Genomic DNA, 23,746 nt, shown 5'->3' with positions numbered 1-23,746 from the left:
TTTGGTGGCAGAGTTTCAGTTCAAATTCACAGAAGCTGTTGAAGAAAAAAATGAAGTCATAGCGTTGTGTTTGAAAAATAAGGATGGAAGACCATGTATGTTGTTTTGAAGTATATCTCCTTTAAAACAGGCTTGTTTGTACCAGGGATGCTTATAATTTTCTAGATGGCAAGAAAAGCAGAAATAATTTCAAAGGAAAATTTGATTATTCTCAGTGAACATACAACAGGAGAACAATAACAGTGGATGATAGCATGTTTACAGATATCCCTTACCTTCCTCTGGCCCCTCCCTTTTCTCTCTGCCCATTCGCATCTTTTTCCTAGAAGTAATTTGGAAGGCACATTCCTTCAATAAGGCAGTAAGGAATCTAAACTAAGATCAGACTTCTAAGTGTTGAAAACAGCAGTGAGGTAAACAGTACAAATCCATCCATCTGATTTCTGTTGTTGTAACAAAATATCTGAGGCGGTATACTTTACAGGGAAGTTTATTTAACTCACAGTTCTAGAGGTCTACAAGCATAGCCAGCATCTGCTCTGGTGAGAGCTTCACAGTGAACAGCCTCCCATTACAGAGGCATGTGCAAGAGTGTTGCTCAGTGTAGCAGGCTTTCTTGGACCACCAACCACTCCCAAATTAAGACATGGAGATTTAGTATCCATTATTAAAGATTGACCTTATCTTATGTGTGTCCTACTTACATTAACTTCCATTAACCTGTTTCTCTTCATCCATGTTTTACCTTGGGACTTTTTGCCTTTCGTTCTATATGTCCTATTTCGTGTCTGTCTGACTGGCAGCTGCCTGCCTAGCTAGCCCTAGCCAGCCTTGTTTGTTCCTTCTCCCTTGTTCTTTCTTCCTCTTCTCTCCTGAGCCCAGATTCCTCCTTCTACTAATTCTCTCTACCTGCCAGTCCTTGCCTATCCTTCTACTGCCTAGCTATTGTCTGCTCAGTTTTTGTTTCTGTTTTTATTAGATCAGTCAAATGCCTTATGCAGGGAAGATAAAACAGTAATACATCTTTACATAAACAAATACAGCATAAACAAATGTGACACGTCTTTACATAGTTAAACATTTCACAACAGCTCAGAGCATGCACAAGACAAATTCATGCTGGACTCAGTAACTCATATTTGTCATCCCAACACTCAGTATGCTGAGGCAGGAGGATCACCAGAGTTCAAGGCCAGCCTGGTAGACCAGCCAGAAAAAGACTAACAGAGTAAAATCATAAGTAAGAAATACTATAGAAGGGCTAGAAAGATGGCCCAGTAGTTAAAAGCCCTTGATGCTGTTGCAGAGGACCTGGGTTCAGTTCTAAGCATCCATACCAGTAACTCCCAACTGCCTGTAACTCAAGCTCTGGGGAAATCCAGTACCTTCTTCAAAATCATCTGGGTACCTGCACACATGTGCAATACACACATACATTCAAGCATACACACATAGACATGAAATGAATAAAAGTTTTAAAGTACTATTTATAACATCTGAAAATAATAAAACAAAACTACTTTCAAGTAGTCAAAAATGATAAAAACTAGTAATTTTGTAAAATATCTAACAACACCGATTAAGAACAGAGAGCCTCACTGGTTAAGACTTCTAAAGGACCCGAACTCCATACTTTACTTAGCATCTACGTGGCAACTCATTGATGTCTGAGCCCAACTCCAGAGAATGTGAATCCCTCATCTGGCTCTGAAGACACAGGCCTGCTCATGGTGCACAGGCATATATGCAGGCAAAACGCCTATAAAATAAAAATAAACCAATCTTTGAAAAGAAATTTTACCATAGATTATTTTTAATTGAAAAAAATTAAATCATATAATATATTCTGATCACTCTTTACCTTCCTCCCAGATACTCGACAGGCTTTCTCTCCTTCTCTTCAGAAAACCAACAGACAACACCCCCCAAAAAAAAATCTATAAAAAGAGACAAAGTAAAACACAAGAAACAAGACAAAACAAAATCTGTAAAACCAAGAAACTGTAGTACACAAGTTAAAGGCCAAACAAGTCATAGGAGAGAAAATCGCTACAAAACTACTGCTGAGGTCGTTTGTGCTGGCCGTTTACTGCAGGGCATGGGGCCCACTCTTAGTGTGGTTAATATAACCAGTGAGATGCCGTTGAGAAAACTAAATCTTCGTTTGCAAATGGGCTCTAGGACCCCAGACCCGTGCAGGCCCTGTGCATGCTGCCTCAGTCTTTGTCAGTTCATGTGTACATCAGTCTTGAAAGAAAAATTAAAGGAGGAAAGATATAAAATTCAAAATGAGATGGTCGTGGGGAGATAAAGAATAATGGAAGTTAGTCATAGTTGTGCAAATGAATTCTAAAATAAGCTTAGACAAAAAATTTTAAATGCAAACACGGTACACACGTACATGTAAAGCTGGACATGATGGTGCATGTACAGGCATGGACATGGTGAAATGGGAGGTGGAGACTGGGGAATGCCTGGAGGCCAGAAAGCCAGTTATCCTGATACACAAACCAGGAAACAACCAGAGGCTCAAAGAGCAATGTAAGGACTGACACCGGAAGTGTGCTGAGCTCCATACATGTTCTGTGGCAGGCATATGTATCCCTCCTCTCACACATGAACACAAATGTATGCATGATTGTCTGTGTGCATGCATACTCACACACATACACATGAACAAAAAGATTTAAAAGGAAAAGAAAAAAATGGAACTGAATTGTCTGTGAAACTAACACTGTATCAGAACCAGGTTGGGTTAACTCCAGAAATGTAGAAATGGCTTTGCATTTTAAAAACCCCATCAGAACCCGCTTTTTAAAAAGACAGGAGGGGAACGCTGGTGGGTTAAAGCAGTAGTCATGCCAGGAGGTCGCTCCTATTTCCCTTAGCTGCCGTTTTCTTCCCGTGCTCTGACAGCTGCACACTCTCAGGACAGTAAGTTGCTTTAAATTTTAAATGCTTTTTCTCATAACAATTTTGAAGCAGCAGTTGCTTCTATTTCATCTAAATCTAAAATGCTATACCAGTATTTCAAATAGCATAAGGAAAGTAAAATGCTGTCAGAATTGTCGGATGCCTTTGACTAAATGTCGCCCAGTTTTGAAGGCCGAACTGTGAAATGCATGACTTCTAGCTAATGCATTTCTTCAAAATGGTGTGTGTGTGTGTGTGTGTGTGTGTGTGTGTGTGTGTGTGTGTGCGCACGCGTGTGTTTACATGTGTGGTCTGTGTTTGCATATGTGGATGGATGCACATGTATATGAAAGTGTACACAGAGCTTAGAGGACAGCCTGGGTTGTCTATGTTTTTGTTTGTTTTGAGGTAGGTTTCTCACTGGCCATGAGACTGCCAAGCATGCCAGAATGGCTGGCCTGCAAGCCCCCATGGGTCTTCCCAGCACCGAGATTACAGAAATATACCACCATGCCTCTTCTCTGTCTCTCCCTCTCTCTTCTTCCTCCTCCCTCCCTCTTTCTCTAAAATGTGAGTTCTTAGGGCTCAACTGAGGTCCTTGTGTTTACAAGGCCAGCACATTGCTGACTGAGCTATTTCCCTAGCCCCATTTGTTAACTTTAATGAGAATATTCTGTATCTGCAGTAAAAGTTTCTGTGGGAAAAGATAGTTATTTATATACACTAAATGGTCAGACATTTGGAACATCTTAAATTTAGTTCAAGCCTTCAGGAAAATTGTGATCTACTTCTCATATGGCACTGCATGCTTGTCAGGACACCAACAGGAAGGAACAGGAACGTACATGTGGTTATTTTATATGTTTCTCACTTGAAAGCAAACGGTCTGCATGTTGGACGTGTTGGGCACCTTGCCTTCCCAAGTTGGCAGGTGAGCTTATAGTTACCACCTTGTCATCGTTCCCTGTCAGCTTCTGGCACCTCAGTATTTCCCAGAAGACCCCAGTTTCTCATAGTCCCAAATCTTGTGCACTTTCCCAGATGGTGATGTGTTTTTAACAAGCTCCCAGCTCCTGTCTGGCCAGAGGGACTGCATTTCAGAAGTCTGGTGTCACATCTTGCTTTCTCGGCCTCTCAGATGTGCCAGAGGCCTGTTGTGTTGACTGTGCCTGATTTATGTGCCTTTCTATGGATTTCTGCTTTTCTATAGTGGGTATATAGTTCAGTTGGCCAGCAAGCACAAGCTTAATGTTTGGTTCATGAACAAACTGGCTTGATCATATTTGCCAGCCTGTAGATCTTAAAATGATGACAAAAAGTCTGTGTGCTCCCAGCTCAAGGGCTAACACATTTTAATTGGTCATTTTGTTTCATATTACCATTCTTTACTGCTTCATCTGCCTTTTTGTCATCTGGGGGTTTGGGAAGAATAAAGTATTTGTCTGGTCTTTGTTTCTGCTTTCTGAGAGAGAGCCCACACGCCTTTGGAACTTCTCAGGAGCGTATCTGTGCTTCTTGGTGTTCCCTGAAGCCATACTGAGTTCATGAGTGATGATTTGGGATACAGCTGGTTATGCCAGAAAGGTTGACTGTGTGATTAGAGGGTAGGGCTTTGAGCCAGCTTGACCTCTTGACCTCCAAACTTCAGGGAAGGTGCAGATTGAATTTAGTGTCTCCCAAAGGCCCTTTCCTTAGGTGTGGGCCCCAGCCATGATGCCACGGGTAGGTGGTGGAGCCGTTAATATGTAGGGCACAGTGGGAAGGCATGAGGTCACTGGGAGGCGCGACTGTGAGGGATATTGGGAGTGAACTCCGTTTGCTTTTGTAGATTCCTCAGCTCTGTTATCAAGATGAGTTGCCTCCCCACAGGCCCAAAAGCAATGGGGCCACCCAGTCATGGCCTAAAGTCTACAAAACTGTAAGCCACACTAGACATCTTGCATCATAAGTTGATTTATCTCAACTATTATAGTGATGGAAAGTGAACTACAGAACACATGGTAAGTGACTTAATTCCCCTTGCCTGTGCACCAATTTCTCCATAAATCTCTGAAAGATGAGGCTCATCCCCTGTTCCTTCCTCCCAAAGAGCACCTGGGGCTCCTGAAGCCCAATCTCTAAGTGCCTCTTCCTCTGGCTGCACCACACATGTGTCCTTTACAAGAACCGCAGTAATGTATGTAGTCCTGCAGAGTTCTCTCAGTCATCCTGGTGAATTCAAAGCCAAGCAGAGGCTCTGACAAGCCCTGAACTTGCCTCCAGTCGGTCAGAGTGCAAAACTAACACCAGGGGGTGAACTGTAGCATTTAAGGACACAGAAGAACTTAGTTTTTATTGTTGGATTTTCTTTTACTCTAGCCCTACACTGGAAGCCCAAAATGTTGTTTGTTTTCACTCTTTTTATTCTTTTGGCTTTTTTTGAGGGGGGGGACCAGCCACCCAGCTCCCAAATAAACCACACATAGAGGCTTATTCTTAATTATAAGAACCCAGCCTTCGGTTGGCTTGTTTCTCACCAGATTTTCTTAACTTAAATTATCCCATCTACCTTTTGCCTCTGGGCTTTTTCTTTTTCTTACTTCTGTATACCTTTCACTCTTACTCCAGGGCTGGCTGTGTGGCTGGCCCCTGATGTCCTCCCCCCTTGTTCTATCTCGTTCCTTCCTCTCCTTATCGCTGATTTCTCCTTCTATTTATGCTCTCTGCCTGCCAGCACCACCTATCCTTTCTCTTGCCTTGCTATTGGCCGTTCAGCTTTTTATTAGACCATCAGGTGTTTTAGACAGGCAAAGAATCACAGCTTCACAGAGTTAAACAAATGCAACGTATAAGAATGCAGCACATCTTTGTATCATTAAAACTAATGTTCCACAGCATAAATAAATGTAACACATCTTAAAATAATGTTCCACAGCAAACTTTATCAGATCCATAGACAGCAACAAAATTCTTATTATCATAATATAAATTAAAAAATAGATATCCTTTTCTCACAGCTTGCACGCCCAACTGCTCTACAGCTATACTTGTTTCTTTGTTATCCTGTGAGGCTGGACCTTGCTAAACCTTTAAGAATTATTTTCTAATCCATATTTATAACTCTTATAAAGATTTACTATTTTTCATGTTTGTGTGTGTGGGCCTGATTGAGTGTATGTGCACCATGTGTGTGCAGCTGCCCGAGGAGGCCACAGTGGGGATAACATTACCCTGAAACTAGAATCACAGGCAGTGGTGAGCTGCCTGGTGTGGGTGCTGGGAGCCAACGGTGGGGAACAAACCGGGTTCTCCAGGTCCTCCTCTTAGATGTATAGCCTTCTGGTTGATTCCGTGGGAGGCCTGTCCTTTTCTGGGGAGAAATGGAGGAGTAGTGAGTGGGAGGAGGGGTGGAAGGAAAGTTTGGGGAAGGAGAGAAGGTGGGGGTAAGAAGGAATGGAACGTCAGTCAGGATGTAAAAACAAACAAGGGGGGGGGGTGTAGTCATCTCTGAACACTCTTTACAATGTTAACTGGAGATTTCTCAAAGGTGTGTTTCCAGGAACTGACTGCAAGTGGTTACACAGCACTCAGCTGGACATCTACAAAGATGGGGCTCCAAGGGGCTGGAGGTCTACCTAATTCCATTCCATCCAGGGTACCCAGAGACTAGCAATACAGAGAAACAAACACCTGGGGCTGCCTGCAGGACTGGGAAGGGAGCACTTGGAACTTCCTGCAGGTCTGGGAAGGGAGCACTTGGGACTTCCTGCAGGTCTGGGAAGGGAGCATCTGGGACTTCCTGCAGGTCTGGGAAGGGAGCACTTAGGACTTCCTGCAGGTCTGGGAAGGGAGCATTTGGGACTTCCTGCAGGTCTGGGAAGGAAACAACTTGCAGGGCTGTGGAGGGAGCACCTGTGTCTGCCTGCAGGGCTGGGGAGGGCTTGACTGTGGTGGAGATAAGGGCCCTCACCCAGTTTCTGACTTCACGTGTGTGGACCACGATCTGCTGGCATGTGGGCTGGTACTCCGGAACATCTGAGAAATGAAGAGCAGAGGTCTCCACTATAAAAACTCAGCATCAAAGAGTCCAACTGAATTCAAAACCCATTTGCCCTCATCCTAAAAACTTCCGTGAAGAAGAGAGAAAATCCACTCAATTCTTTAAATCTAATTTCAACTGTTACAAATGTTTGAAAGGTTTGCAAAGTGGTTTTCAGTATTTTATCACTCATTTGTGTGAATGTTTCTCCTTAAACTTTTTATGTAGGTCACATTAAATTCTTCCTTCTGTTTTATTATTCATTTTAGGGTTTTCTTTGTTTTGAGACAGTGTCACTCTGTAGTCCAGGCTAATCTCAAACTCACCACAATCCCCCCGCCCCACCTCCCAAGTGCTAGGTTATAGGTGCTGGCCACAATGTCTCCCTGATGTCTGTTCTTCCTAAATTCCATAGCCACAAGACTATCCGATGACACTTGCTAAACCACATGTCCAGCCACAGGCCACATCGCGGTAACGTTTTTAAAAAATAAAAGATGACCAACTATGTGACACACCAGTTGAATCATTGTAAGATTATAATGGAACTGAAAAGGCCCTGTTGTCACAGACCTTAGGACACTGTAGCAAAGTATGTGGTGACATTGATGGACACAGACCTACCGGACTGCCCGCTACAAGCACAGTACACATGCTGTGGGAAGTACTTGCTACTTGACAAGACAACTATGACTGTAACTGGTGTGTGTGTGTGTGTGCTGCACACACTTTTGGTTGTGTTTTCAGAACTCTCACATCTGCCTTTAAAAACTAAAGCTCACTGTACACAACAGACGGCATCGTTTACCAATGTCTTGATGTCTCCACTGACTACTTGATATGCTGGTCCAGGGAAGCATCCCTCTGTACCTTTTGCAAGAAGTATTTGGGGGAAGGGTCCTATGCTGGCCCTATACTTGCTAGTGTTACATACTGACAGGAGTATAACTGGGGTTTGCCATTCGCCATCTAGTCTTACAGTGGGAGCCTGACAACGGAGGTAAAGCAGGTAAATAGGGCTGGGAAAGGGAAAGAGATTCTGGAGATCAAAGCCCAATGCTCACACTCTCAAGCTTCCTAAAGCTGGCACCATTCTTGGAGTTTCTGCCTGTCTGAATCAATGAATAACTCCCCTGTTGACAGTGATCTCAGGGCTGGAGAGATGGCTAGGTTGGGGGTGCTCTCCCTGAAGGTCTGGATTCCTTTCCCAGCATACACAGGGTGGCTCATAACCATTTGTAATTCTTGTTCCATGGGATCCTGTGCCCTTGTTTGGCCTCCAAGGGCACCAGGCATACACATGGTGCACAGACATGCATGCAGCTCAGACATTCACACAGGGCACAATATGAAATCTTATCAAAAAAGAAGGAAAAGGTGACCTTACATGTGCTTTTTTCCAGTACTTGTACAAACCTTCCTTCCCTGGCATGTTAGCATGTGGAACTTGGTCCTTGAGCTTTGGTCTCTGAATTTTGTCTACGAATATGATGGTCACTGTTGATTGCCATGGGGATTTGAAATCACTCAGGAGACACACCTCCAGGACCCTGCTTGTGACTGTGAGGAATTGCCTGGACTTGGTTAAAAGAAATGGGAAGACCCACCCTAGCAGTGGGCAGCGCTCAGGTCCTAGTCTACACACAATGGAGGGGGCCAGCTGAACAGCAGCATGAAGTTCTCTGCACCCCGACTGCAGGTACCACATGACCAGCTCTCTCACCGCTGCTGTCAGGACTTGCAGGTCATGATGAACTGTACCCCAAGAACTATAACCCAAGCAATAAACTTCCTCCCCAGAAGAGTGACTAAGACCACATGCACGTGGTCACAGTCAGTTGATGTTTACAACACTTTATAGGGCAAAGTGTCAGGGTTTACAGTGGAATGTGCCTCTTGTTCGGATGTTTGCTCACTAACTGGTAAATACTACTTACTAAAAGTAGTGAGAAGGGCAACGTTGGGATGGGTTGGGCGGGGGAGGGTGTCCATTGTCTGACTACTTCCTGTCTTGCTTTCTACATTTTAGTCCTCTATAACGGGAGCAACCTCCACCACACACCATGCAGCTCACCAACTGAGCTGTTTTGCCATGAGGAGCTGGAAAGAAACCTCTGAAACCACGAGCCCAAATAGATACTCCTGCCTATTATTTGTGAATGACAAGAAATTTGATGGCAGTGAGGCAAAGGCTAATGAGAGGGGCTAAAAAGGCGGGAAGTCACTCTGTCCTCTTTTGAAGCTGTGCCTCCGGGTGAGATTAAGGAGGTTTCAGGTGATGGCTATTTAACAGAATAAGGAAACCTCTTACGTGTGGAGTTGATGTGGGATATGGGTCCACAGACTCTAGGGAGACAGCTTTTCTGTGTCAAGAGTTGAATGGTAATTTCTGTTTCGGAAGCTTTCTCCCTGGGCAGATGCAGGGTGGTGCTGCTGTGTGGGTTGAATTTCTGAAAATTAAACCGATTGCTACTATATAACTGCCTATGTGCTCGGGATGTTGTAGTCTGTTTTGAGGATCTGGACCAGCACCATACAAAGTAGTTGTTTCTAGGGAAACGAAGGATGGATCTCGCCAGCATGTCAACAAGCTTTGTGATCAGAGAGAGGCTTGAGAGAAGGGAGAGCAAAGGAAGAAACAACCTTGGGGTGGTGAGATCCGGAAGGGGGCTGCCTGCCAGACCCACTGTGAAAGAAGAGGACAGCGCTGAAAGCAGGCTAGTGCACTTGGCAGATTCGGAGAAACGAAGGGGCAGAATCCTAATTGCAGTGGGCTGAGTAGGATGATGAGAAAGATCAAGCATGGGCTGTATTTGCATAGAGCGTGCATTAGAGTGGGGGCTGGTGGAGGGCTGGCTTTCTGGTTCGCTCCTTTCCTTTTGCTTCCTTCTTCTTCTCCCTCTCTCCTCCCTTCCTTCCTCCCTCCCTCCCTCCCTAAGTTCACATGTTGAGGATAAAGATACCTCTGAGTAGAAAAGAGTCAAGTTAAAGGAAGACGGGTGACTGCCAAGGCCAAGCTCCAGAAAAGGACAGGATGCCGTATCCAGGGCAGAGGTGGTGAGATCTCTGCCCACAGGAGAAAGGACATCTTTTGTGATACCCCAGGTGTTGATGGTATGGGAGGTGGAGCAGCAGCAGAAGGGGGCTCGGGACCTGGTCCATGGGGGTTCAGTCTTCCCTGTGGAGTGGGAGGCAGGCCTCTGGATGAAAGTGAGCATGAGGGTGACTCAGCTTGGAGAAGGACAGTAGGATGGCCCAGGCTGATGCAGAGAGTGGGAATGGCCCAATAGCAGGATAGAGCTGACTGGCTGGAATGGGAAGTCACTGCTTTCTAAGGTCCAAAAAAAGGCTAGGGCTAGTTTCAGCGCTATGCCCCACAGTGGCAATGATGCTTCGGCAGGAGCTTGCCCCTGACTCCCTGTTGCATTTGCTTTAGCATTCAGGCTTACTGCCCAGTCCTTGGCCACAGCTAACTGAACCTCTGAAGGTCAAGTACAGCCCTCGCTCCTCCTCCGCAGTGTTGCCTTTCAAAGCTTCAGTTTGTGGTCAGCTATGGTCTGAAAATATCAAATGGATGTCCCAGAAATAAGCCAATACTTTCATTAAACTTACAGTAACAAAATATTATTATACTTATTTTATATTATTAGATTTGCTAATACTTTGCTTAAATTTTATTTTATCTACTTATTTCATTGCTTGAAACAGGATCTCATCATGTTGTCCAGGATGACCTCTAACCAGTGGCAATCCCCCTGCCTTTGCATCCTGTAGTGCTGGGGTTACCGGTTTGTGCCAACAAGCCCTTTTTAAAACTGAAATTAAACTTTATACAGTGTCCAATATTATTTGTGGTTTCAGGTATCTGTGAACAAGGGGAGAGTACAGAACAGTTAGAAATAAGGATATTTCATCTTATTTCAAAGTGTAGGGCAAGGATTGTCATTGTTCTTATTGGTCTGCCCTTGGGACATTTGATTTCCTCTGAGTCAATCAGGGTTGGGATTTCCTGAAGTGACCTAGCAAGAAGACCTGTTCACAGATTCCATCCCTTATTCCTGTGCTAGGCCACACTCAAACCATTTCCTACAATTCCAAAGAAGATGTAGGGAAAACGAGGGGATAGCGCAAGCTGCCAGTATCAGTACAGATACACAGCTGAGTTAATCAGCGCCATTTTGGGGGCCTTTTAGTTTTTATTTTTAAAAGCACTTAGTATCCAGCCCTGGCATGTGAGTGGAGAGAGCAGAACCGTTAGCAGAAATAAACCCACTGCCCTCCAAAGGTCTAGCTGGAAGGGGAGGTCCAACAGGGGATGCTGAACCTGTGGCCAGCGGATCAGACATCATCTGCAGCTCCCATAGCAAAACGAATGGCTTGGAAGGATCCTGGGCAGGCAGGAGGAGGGACCCTGCTGGAGAGTGTGAGTCCAAAGACTTCTCGGATTTGGTATGTTTGGGTTAACCATGTTCAACTGAGCCAGTCCTTGAAAAAGATGGCTGTGAGGGCTAGCAGACTCCTAATGACAGCAGCAGTGTCCCTTGGTTTCTGACCTCCGTCCCTTCCCCCCACCCCCAGCCTCTGTTTTTGTTGTTCTCTTTCCACAGTAACCCCAGCATCTTCTCTACAAATCTGCATTTGAGTCAGAGGGAGCCTGGGACCTGGGGAACAAGCCAGCAGTGTCAAATAAGCCCACAGAACAGCATCTGGGAACATACAGATGGACTCAGCTATGCGTTGCAGTAACAAGGAGAACAACATGGTTTATACTCTGTAAGCCAGTACTTGCATGTGTTCTAAATGTATAGTAGGTCATACCATCTATCTCACGAGAGATTTTCTTACAGTCTCCTAGGACAGCTCCTACCTATGTGTCTAGGAAGATTTTTTTTCCCTGAAAGAGCAGCAGCTTGCACCAGCATTTTTATTGTACAGTGGCCCTGGACCTGTGGGTCATGACCCCTTTGGGGGTTGTCTATCAGATAGCTTGCTGTGGTGGTCTAAAAGAAAATGGCCCCCAAAGGGAGTGGCACTATTAGGAGGGGTGGCCTTGTTGGAGGAAGTGTGTCACTGTGGGGGCAGGCTTTGAGATCTTTTTTTTTTTTTCCAAGCTTCACTCAGTGTGACAGTCGACTTCCTGCTGCCTTCTGGTCAAAATGTAGCCAGTACCACATCTCCCTACATTTGGCCATGTTCTCCATCATGATGATAATGGATTGACCTCTGAACTGTAAGCCACCCCAATTAAATGTTTTCTTTGTAAGAGCTGCCATGGACATGGTGTCTTTTTCACAACAATAAAAACCCAAGATACCTCCCTAACAGATACTTACATTACAATTCATGGTAGTAGCAACATTATGTCATGAAGTAGCAACAAAGTAATGTTATGGCTGGGGCCACCACAACAGGAGGAACTGCATTACAGGGTCACAGCATTAGGAATGTTGAGATCCACTGAGTAAGAGAATGGGGAGGGTCAGTCCCCACACTTTCTTTTTCATCATTTAGCTTTTCACACTTAAACATTAAATAGTTCTGTACCCTGAAAAGTTTGGGGGGAAATGTAATAGGATCTTGCTCCCCCAAGATCAGAATGTAAGCTGGTCTTCATACTTGTTTTTAAGCGCTGGTGAGGAGAGTCTTACAGACATGGTGCCTAGTGTAGCCATCTAGAGTTCAATGTCACAGTCACCACATTCCCTTCCCGTCTTTACTCCACTCCAGGGATACCTTATCCTGAAGTCATGCATCCCTCCCATCCATCCATTGTATTAGTCAGGGTTCTCTTGAGGAATACAACTGACAGAATGAACATATTTTAAAGGGGATTTATTAGAGTAGCTTACAAACTATAGCCAGGCTAGTCCAACAATGTCAGTCTCCCAATCAAAAGGCCAAGAATCCAGTAGTTGTTCAGTCCACAAGGCTGGATATTTCAGCTGGTCTTCAGGCTGTGTTGCAATATGGAAGAAGTAGGCTCTAACACCACTAAAGAAATGCCTCAGCAGCACTATAGATAAACTTTCCAGGGAGAGTAAGGGCAAGCAGGCAAAAACTTCCTTCTTCCATGACCTTTTATGTGGGCTGACACCAGAGGCTTGGGGCTTTCCACTTCAAATGATGCAATGAAGAAAATCCCTAACAGGTGTGCCAGATGCTTGGGTTTTAGTTGATTCTAGATGTGATCCAGCTGACATCCAAGATCAGCCATCACATACAAGTAAGTATATGTATTCATGTATACGCATTAGCATGTCTTTTAAATTATAATGCAAAATCTCACTGAGTTAGGCCTGATGATGCTTCTGTATAAATGTCTTCCCCAATTGAGTATTCCATATGTACCACATTCCAATTCCTTCTTTATGCTTGATTTTGAGGCTCACCCATGTGAGCAAGGTACATCCAATTTATGCCCTGACTTTAGTCACAGACCAGTGTAGAATATATTATGTATCAACCCCTTTGAATTGTGAAACCACTTCAACCCCTCCTTAGCTGCTGTATACCTATGAGTCATGTGAAATTCAATGTGATTATAGTTGGTATTAGCAACTGGGTTAGAAGGACTTGTGTTTGTTAATGGCTATGAGTTCCAAGGGAATAATGAATACGTGGTGAGCGAAAGCTGAAAAAAAAATCAATGTAATGTGATTCATTATCATTCAATAAATTCCAACATACAGCCATATCGATGCTGCTAACAGCTCTCCCACTACAGCTTTCTCAGAGGTCTTGTTTGAAACAAACAACTTTGCATGCACTTTACCCATCATCTAAAGAGGTAGCCCTTTTTCTTTTCTGCTCCCTTCAAACACAAGAGACTGCCCCTAAAAGTACTCACCTAGCAGCTAATATATTGGATGTGCATGAGTGCCTCCCAAAATCATTTGTGGGAAGCAGTATAAATGAATCAAGAAGTACATAAGTAGATGATTATGGCAAGAATATTTGGGACACGATAAGCTTGTCAAATCAATTGTGTCCATTAGAGAATTCTACACTGACACTAATTCATGGCAGGGCATGTTTCTCTTTCATAAATAATGTGCTTTATAGTCACTTAACATTGGCATTTTCCAGTGACGAACCAAACTCATCCCTCTCTTCTCTGACCACTGCCAAGATCGGTGATCAAGATCAAATATTGCCATGCCTCCTTCCCCTGATCAGAATATTAATATGCAGATCAAATGGGCAATCTGTGAGCTTGCTAATATCCAGTGGTTAGAGGAGGGGCAAGGGCTGATGTAAGTCTGACACAGTGAAAACAATCCACTTGTCAATGGATCCCCTTTTAGAGAAAAGATTAGACTAGTGAATGCCTTAGTCTGCCTGCTGAAAGATTGTATGTAAATCATATGCAAATGACCCCCACTGCTGACAGTGACTAACAGCACTTACTGTGTCCCACATGCTCAGCTAAGACTTGTGGGGAGTGACTAGTTCTTTAGTAGTATTTTGGGATCTGAGTCTCTCAATGGCTCTGAATGAATAGGACTGTTAAGTGTCTTGTGCCTGTGATGAACCTCTTGTGTTCTATTGGAGTCTTTTCCTACTACATTTTAGTCAAAACTTCACTTCATTATAAATGTCATTTTTTTCCTCCCGCTATTAAGAAAGCTACATGTCCTGCAATGTAGGAGGGATTTTAAGTGCTTTTCTCCTATGCTCCACTGTTCTACCTAGGCTGTTTATACACAAATTGGTTTGACAAAATTTGATCTAGTGCTATTCATGGCTATTGCTGATGCCATTTTATGCCTAATTGAACACTGAAGTAAAAACTAAATGAATTCAAAAACTCTACTCCCATTATTTTCGGATGGATGGGTTTTCTTACACCCCCACCCCCCAATGCTGATCACTCTTGGTATGATTTCATCTCATGAATTTTCAAAGTGTCTGAGTGTAGGCAGATGGCCCAGCTGGTGGGCAGAGAGTGGCGTGCACTAGGCCTGCAGGAACTGGCCTGTTGCTTTACACTCCCAGCCAGATGTACTCATTTATCTTTACTGCCCAATCACATTGTAAGATGTAAAATACAAGCGAACCTTCCAGTGTGGTGGAACACATCTGTAATCCCAGTACTCAAGGAGTGGAGGGGGTGGAGGTAGAAACTACACAGGGAAATCCTGTCAGAAAGGAAGGAAGGAAGGAAGGAAGGAAGGAAGGAAGGAAGGAAGGAAGGAAGAAAGAAAGAGACGGAAAGGAAGAAATAGAAGAGAGAAAAGAAAAGAAAAAAATCAATCCAGGGCTAGGAGACAGCTCAGTGTAAGGTGCTTTTCTAGGGTCCCCAAGACCCTAGGTTCCTTCCCCAGCACCTCAGAAAGACAACCACTAACAAATGGAAAATCACCTCAGAATTTACTTGATAATAACTGGTATTTTTCCCTCAGAGAATTTGTCCTTGAGGGTACCCTTCACATGGCTGCCTCTGACAACTTCTTTATCTTTATAATAAAAAATATACTACTTATCCATGAGCATATACATTCAAGATGTAGATGAAACCCAAAGATCTACTAGGTTTAATACAGGGCTTTCAGCCTCAGCCTTGTCACCATTTTGAAGTGAGGTGGTCTGTCCTGGTCACTGTCACTGTGGGATGTTCAGCAGCTTCCTTAGCCTCCATCAATAAGCATTCCAACCCATATATAAAGCCAAAACTTTCCATAGGCATCCCCAAGTCTCCCACGGTGGTTGGAGGCTTGACAAAACCATTCCGGTTGATGACCACTGGCTTCTTTTCTCTTACCTGAGGAAAACGATGATGGTGTTGTGGTTCAGGCAGGAAAGGGGAACTCCGATTCAAGTGCAGAGGACCCGGCTTCTGAGGAAGACATGTAGCCTTCTCCAACTGTCCCTCGTAATGAAGCCAGTCACTCAGCTGGTCAAGACCAACCAGGAAGACACATTCTGCTTTGTCCCATTCTGGTTTTGAGCCACAACCCACTGAGGAAGGAAATGCACAGTGTGTCAGTTACTTTTCTATTGCTGTGATGTGACACCATGACCAAAGCCACTTACAAAAGAAAGTATTCAATTGGGGGATTGCTTGCTATTTGAGTGGGTGAGTCCATGGCCATCATGGTGAGGAGCATGGTGGCAAGCTCAGGACTAGAGCAGTAGCTGAGATAGCTCAAAGTCTGATCCATAAGCAAGAGGCACAGGAAGAGCTAGGCTAGGCCTGGCATGGGCTTTGAAACCTAAAACCCCACCCTTAGTGGCACATCTTCTCCAACAAGGCCACACCTAATTCTTTCCAAACAGTTCCACTAACTAGAGACCAAGCATTTGAGTACATGAGCCCATGGGGGCAATGCTATTAAAACACTAGAGCATGCTTTACAGATGCTGAAACTGAGGCCCAGATAAAGTAAGTAACCTGGAACCTGCTGTTATCCAAGATGCAGACTGACAACATTGATGGATGAAACTTGAGTCTATCTTTTACCACCACACTGAGTATGTGCTCAGGCCTCCAGGTGGGAGCAGAGCACACACACACACACACACACACACACACACACACACACACACACACTGGGGGATGTCCTTCTGCATGCTGTAAATATAGTGCATATATGTTTCTCTTATTTGGTTGATGAATAAAGCTGTTTCAGCCAATGGACAGGCAGGGTGTAGCCAGGCAGGAAGTAGAGGTGAGGCTACCTGGCTAGGAGAAAGCTGGGAAGAGAAATGCAAAGAGAGCCATCAGGGAGACGCCACGTAGCTGCTGAAGGAATAACATGCTGGAGCGTTATGGGTAAGCCACAGCCTTGTGGTAATACAAAGTGTAATAGAAATGGGTTAATAATTAAGAGAGAACTAGTCAATAAGAAGCCTAGCCATCAGCCAAATTGTTTATTATTAATATAAGCCTCTGTGCATTTATTTGGAACTAAATGGCTGTGGGACAGGATAAGACAGAAATTCTGTCTTTTCTCTCTCTCTCTCTCTCTCTCTCTCTCTCTCTCATGTGTGTGTGTGTGTGTGTGTTATTCTGCTAGGGAGCCAGGCCTCGTGTTTAATCACTCAGAGAATACCAAGGCTACATGCTTTGCTTCACTTCCTATGGCAGATGGAAGCTGCTGACCCCACACTCCCAATATTCTTGTTAAACTTCCCCCAAGACATGATGGGATAGAAACAGCAGCCATCTGTTACAGACCAGGAGTAGCATATATTGGGGACTGAACAAGTCAGGCCTTAAAGTCTGAGGCCCTGGAGATCTAGAAATGGGAGGGACTTTTTACTTCTTACATGGGGTTTATCTTGTTTCTGTTCTTCATCTCTGAGGAAAGTACCAGAGAGACGTAATCAGAAAAAACTGGAAGGCTTTAAGTCCAAGTTGTCTGTGCATTCTCAGCCCATGTCTGTGCAGGGCACAAAGCTGAGGGCAGGGACTGGATTGCTTGGGGCAGAAGACATGAGGTTGATCATGGTGAAGAAAACCCTGGAAGAACTAAGGTGTCTAATGAGGGGGTCCACGGCTTCTTCTGAGTATTTGGGGGGCTAAAGTCCTCCCTACTGACTCCTCGTGAAGCCCTGAGTAAAATATCCATGTCCCATTGTCACCTGGTATCAGATACTTATCACTGTGACTAAATTCTCAACAAGAAGTAGCTTGAGAGAGGAAGGACACTCTGATTCACAGACCTGAAGTGTGTGATCCACAAGGATGGAGAAGTTGCGGGGTGGGGAGTGTGTGGCAGGACTCCTCACCTCTAGGTGGCTGGCCAGGAAGCAGGGTGTCCATGGAGGGGAGCAATGATGATCTCTAAAGTCTCCCCACCCTTCCAAAGCCAGGCCCTAGGGGAAATGAGCTCCTCTATATGCCTGGGCCTCGTGCAGCTCCCCAGAATCCCTCTGGTGTCTGAGCAGACACATCATTGGCTAAGGCCTGTTCTCAGGAGTGCATGGAATTCGCCAGAAGAGAAAAAAGGCTGCCCGGCTGCTGTTATCTATTGCTTCAGATGAAATCTGCTTGGGAGCTACTGAGTGACGCTTATCCATGTAGCCTGTCCCTGGCTCTACGACCACGCTTGGACATGCTGATGAATAAGTGCTTGTGAGAAGCTCTCTCTGTAAGAAAGCTTCTGTAAGAAGACTTACAGTAGGGGCTACATCCTACAAACCCACCGCAAGTTGAAAGTATCACAAGTCAAAATTGCATTGATTTTTCAAAATCTGTAGAGCATCCTACTGATCTCAGCAACACTGCACATTCTAGAACAGTGACTCTGTGCTTGTAAATGTGGGGCTGGCTGGGAGCTGTGGCTGCTGCTGCTGCTGCCACTATCTGACATCAAGACAGGATTAGACTGTTCCAAAATTCCAAATACAGAGGTTGAGTTTGGGTAAATGTGCTTGCTGCCAAACTGGATGGCTGGAGTTCAATCCCTGGGACCCACATGGTGGAAGGAGAGAACTGAATCCCAAAAGGCTACCCTCTCACCTCCACAGGTGAGTCATGAAGTGCACATGCTTTCCCAGACACAAAATAAATAAGGATGCAATTTTTAAAAATCTGTGTGACTGTAACTGAACAAGTATTTCTTCCCACCAGCATACAAAGTACTCTAAGTTGGACCACATAAATTAGAGACCATTTGTATTTCAGTGCCAACCTTTGGCAGCAAGGAAAAGTTCATGGTAGAGTATCATGTTCAAAAATGCCCAGAGGGGGGCTGTCATTCTCAGCTACTAAAGTTCAAAATATATAAAGAAGAATCAAAGACTGGCTCCATTCTGGGCTTGGAGACTCCAGTTCGGGGGTAGAGACAGAGGGTGCCATCCATCCCCCACACAAGGCAGACCATGAGCCACTAGGCAGGAGTCAAGCTGAAGAGCAAAGATCAAGAATCTGGTGCACACTCTCTGTGTGCCATTGAGAAGTATGACACACTGCAGGGACTGGTCACAGTGTACTCTGGAAAGGGAGACTCTCAGATTAATCAGCAATAATTTGTACTCAGAGGAAAGAGAGTCTGCATGTTGATTCGTGTGTGTGTGTGTGTGTGTGTGTGTGTGTGTATGTGTGTGTATGTGTGTATATGTGTGTCTGTATAAACTGTAGATATCAGAACATATACTAGCATTCTCCTACATGCTTAGGTGTCAATGACAACTACAAGCAGATCCTTGTAGATTATAGCTTTATGGTATTGCTATGTGGATATGGATATAAAGATGTACATATTTATCAATCTGGCTTTGTTTGACCTCATCCTGATAGCTAATAGAATACTGACAAACTGCTGTTCTTCCAATAATGTCATAGTAGTCAGATATGGTACCTCACATCTGTAATCTCAGGATTCAGGAGCTGGGAGTGAGAATTAATGCATGTTTGTGGATATTGTAGGTGATAGAATGGGTTCTAGGTGAGTCTAGGGTATAGAGTGAGACCTTGTCTCAAAGTAATGAAGATGATAATGATGACGATATTACTGATAGAGATGATGATGGGGATGGTGGTGGTGAGTGTGAGATCTAGAGCATTCTATTTGTCCTTATGAGCTTGCTGCAAGGCACAAAAGCACTGTGTTGTAATTAGAGGAGATATCTTCTGCTGTGTTCTTGTTTGGACCACTGAATAACTTAGTGATGGTCTTAGTTAAGGTTTCTTTTGCTGTGATGAAAAGCCATGACCAAAAAGCTTAATTATTGAGGAAAGGGTTTATTTGACTTACACTTCCATATCACTGTTCATCTTTGAAGGTAGTCAGGACAGGTGATGGGAGATTCCATTATGTATATATGTTTCTCATACTGGTTAATGAATAAAGCAATGTTGGCCAATAGGAAAGGAAGATAAGAGGGACTAGGAGACAAGGAGGAAGAGGAAGTGGTAAGGAGGAGTCAGCATGGAGAGACCAGGGAGACCAGATGCCTACCCCATTCCCCAGTAAGGAGACCATGTGGAAATACATAGAAATGGGTTAATACTTAAGACAGAGCTAGCCGATAAGAAACTAGTACCTGGCCAACAGCATAATATCAAATACAGAGTCTCTGTGCGTTAATTGGGCTGGCGAGGCCGCGGGACAAGACCGGAGGCGGGCGGAAAAACCATACCCCTTACAGACAGGAACAAAGGTCTGGGTTTAGAATTTGAGTGAATGGTCTGAATCTCACTGAGGCCTCCAGAAAAATGTTAATCACAGCAATGAGAATAAGACCATTACCACAGTTTTAGCCAAATTTGAAGTAAGTTTGATCTTTTTATTGAATTGGGTTGCACCCAAGAGCTGGCCAGAGACTGCCTCCTAAGTCAGGCTAAAGAGCAGCAGTGAATCCATTTCTTGGGTCCCTTTTCGGGAATAAAATCATGAGTAGTTTTACAGAAGAAAGACTATGGGGCACTAAGGAAATATAGAAAAAAAAATCAAGAAACATCATGTGGTCACCATGTGATTAGGAAGGGTTATGGGGGGGGGGTGTCAGGAAACGTAAGGGTATTCTCAAAAACAAGTCAAGATCATGGGTTTGTGAAGGTCAGGTTCCAGGAAACAGATAGCAGCTCAATAAATAGAAACTTATTTTTAACAATACAGCATAATTGCTCCTGCCTTCAAAAATGGAGTCAGGCAGGTTCTTCAGTAACAAGGAGTGCCCAAAGTTGCTAGTGTTCCTGCAATAGATCAGAAAGTATACAGGAGTGGTTCACTCACAGTCAAAGATTTCTCAGAGATGGATTGTCTGCCTTCCTGTTCAGAGAAGCTGAAATCAAAGTCTGCATGCACTTAATAAGCTTTCTTTCCTTAAAACCAGTTTCTTCCCCTCCCTCCCATCCTGTCCCACCAATCATCCCTACCCCTCCCTACCCCTGACCCTTCCCCTCCCTACCCCTGACCCTTCCCCTCCCTTTCCTTCTCCTCTCTGTTGTCTTTTTTAAAAATCTGTTTACTTTTACTGTGGTCTTAGGGACCAATCATTTTTACTGTGTATTCTGTGTGTACTAGGGATCAAATCCATGATCAGGCCAGCACACCAACCCCGAGGCACCTTCAGATTCTTTCCTGAAGTTCTTTACCCTACCTTGTTCCCAAGGAGCCACGTTGGACTTTAGCGGTACTTCACCATGTGAAGTCATTTCCCAAGACTGTTTGCAAAGCTGACGACAAAATTCGCTCATTAAACACTAACCAGGCAGGCAGATGTCACTCCACCAGCTTCCTTATCACAAGGTTGCTCGCACCAAAAAAAAAAAAAAAAAAAAAAAAAAAAAAAAGGCAGGGGAGGGTCAGGACGGGGTGGAACACATAGCTTACCCCTTCACACCCCCGTGTTTCTGTCTTGCTTCTGGAAGATACACTGGTTCCAGCCCCTTGCCCCCTCAGCTTTTATGCCCTGAAGGTAGCATTGTGTAAGCTCAGCCTGGGCCAGATGACTATTTTCACGAATTGTTTACAGTGCTCTAGTTTTTACATTCTCTTAAAGGATCTGTGTGTGTGCTGATTACAGAAGGTAATATTTCCAGCATCAGTAACCATGGTAATGAATCATCCTCCCAGAATGAGTGCCAGCTGCACGAGTGTCTAGCGAGTAGCACCCCGGTGTTCCGCTAATTAGCGGTTTCATTAGCTATGGAAGGAAGGACATTTCCACTTCTTCACATCTTTGCATGTTTTGTTAAAGGCTCCTCATTGGGAGCAACATTTGAAAAAAATTAATCCCATTTGGCAAAACCTTGATCCCCAAAGGGAAGCATTCCTTGTTTCAGAAAGTGACGCGTGCAGGAACATCCCTTGGAAGCATGCACGGCTGTTCTGCCATAGCCTGCTCTAGCCCCAGCAATCCTAGCGCCTCTTTCTTTTCTTCACAGAAAACACTCCATCAGCATTATTTTCCTTTGACTGTATAGGAGTTTAAATATTTTAAAGTCTTATGCTATGAATAATTTAAGATAAATAAAGCAAGTTTCTAAACTCCCTTTGAATTATATAACAGCAGCTTTGAAGTATGTTAGCATTCTGTCTTACCAGATTTAATTTTTTTTTTTTTTTTTTTTTTTGTGGGAAGACTGAAATGGTAATGAAGTCACTGCTATCCTTTATCTGATGATGAGCTGAGAGGCTGAACATTTGAGCCGCTCAGAGATAAGAGTCCGATGTAGTGGATGCTGCCCCGTGTGTGGGGGAGGAGACCCCAGACCACTGCTGCCAGTACAGTAGGAAAGGGTACTTCAAGCCAGAATCAGGACGACTCCTCTTCTAGATTTGCCCACAGGAAGGCTAAAGGAAGTGCCTTCTCCTCCACTGTGTGCAGTGGGATCACACTGAGGACCCTAGGATACAGCTATTGTTTCCATCCCACAGATGGAAAGACAGGCACAGAGGCTAAGTAATGGATCCAAGGTTACCTGGGTGGTGAACTACAGTCAGACTTCTCACCCCGAGATGGACAGCGCCATTCTTGTAACCCCACATGCTATGGCGGAAGAAAGCTCAATGGAGGACAAGGTTTGTTTGTTTGCTTGCTTGTTTGAAAACATTAAATTCTTTTCTTTCTGTAAATTTACTTTATTTTTTTATTTAATTGAGGATAAGGGGAGCTATATGTGAGTATTTGTTTACCATGCCATGTATGAGGGTAGTGGGTTGTAGGTGTGTGAGTACACATGCATTGTGCCATACATGTAGAATTCAGAGAACAATGTGTAGAAATATGTTCTCTCTTTCCAACATGTGGGCCTTGTGATATTACCCGGGCCATCAGGTTTGGCTTGGCAGCGAGTGCCTTAACCAATGGAGCCATCTGCTAGCCTGGGTTTCCAGTCTCAGCCTGGGCTTCTGTCATTTGTCTCATATACATTTCTTTTCTGTCCTACATTTCAAATAGCATCTGCTTCACAAAGAACCTGGGAGGACCACATTAGAAGATGCACATATGAGCTTATAGCATCTGCTTCACAGAGAGCCTGGGAGGACCACATTAGAAGATGCACATATGAGCTTATAGCACCTGCTTCACAGAAGAGAGCTTGGGAGGACCATATTAGAAGATGCACATATGGTGAGCTTCATATACACTCAGATGTGCTGAGTGAGTGCGTGTGTGTACATGGTAGCCACGACTATTCCTGGAAAGAGAGGAAAATAACAAAACAGCAAATTCTACAGAAAATTAAATTAGTGATTACAAATTATTCATGTCTCTTAGAATTATGTCACTAAGAACTCATGCATTACAAATTACTCTTATTTAACTAGATTATACATTCAAAAACACTTGTTCAAGAGCAACTATGAAACACCATTTTATTTTGAGAAATTTTGCATTGGCATATTTTTGCTCTTGCTTTTATTTTTTAATACAACATCCCATGTAGCCCAAAAGCCCATGTGGCCTTTGTTTTTCTGCTTCTGCCTCTCAAGGGCTTGATTACAGGGGTGTCACACTATACCCAACTCTGACATTTCTTTTAAAAAATAAACATTCTTTTCAAAGAGTTGAACATATCACCAAAGGAAGTCACATGTTAATGCCTTTATATTGCTTTCTAAACACCTCTGAGAGACTAAAACAAACAAAACATCATCAGCAAAGCAAATCCCTTGTGGGATCAAGTGAAGGCAAGGACAATGGCAGTCAAGACCTTGGTATTTAGGATCGGACGGAAAAGAATTATCTTAGCCTCTAAAATACTAAATGAAAAGTTCCAGAAATAAATAACTCAGACATCTTAAATTGCATGATGACCTGAATAGTTTGAACCCTCACACTACCCTTTTTGTCCTGCATAAGAAGTGTCATACTTGTATGACACATTGCATTTCAGTTACTAGACCCATTGATGGAGTA

This window comes from Phodopus roborovskii, unplaced genomic scaffold (assembly GCF_943737965.1).
Source record: "Phodopus roborovskii unplaced genomic scaffold, PHOROB, whole genome shotgun sequence".
NCBI lineage: Eukaryota > Metazoa > Chordata > Mammalia > Rodentia > Cricetidae > Phodopus > Phodopus roborovskii.
The sequence above is the reverse complement of the archived record's forward strand: the minus strand, read 5'-3'. Positions refer to the sequence as shown.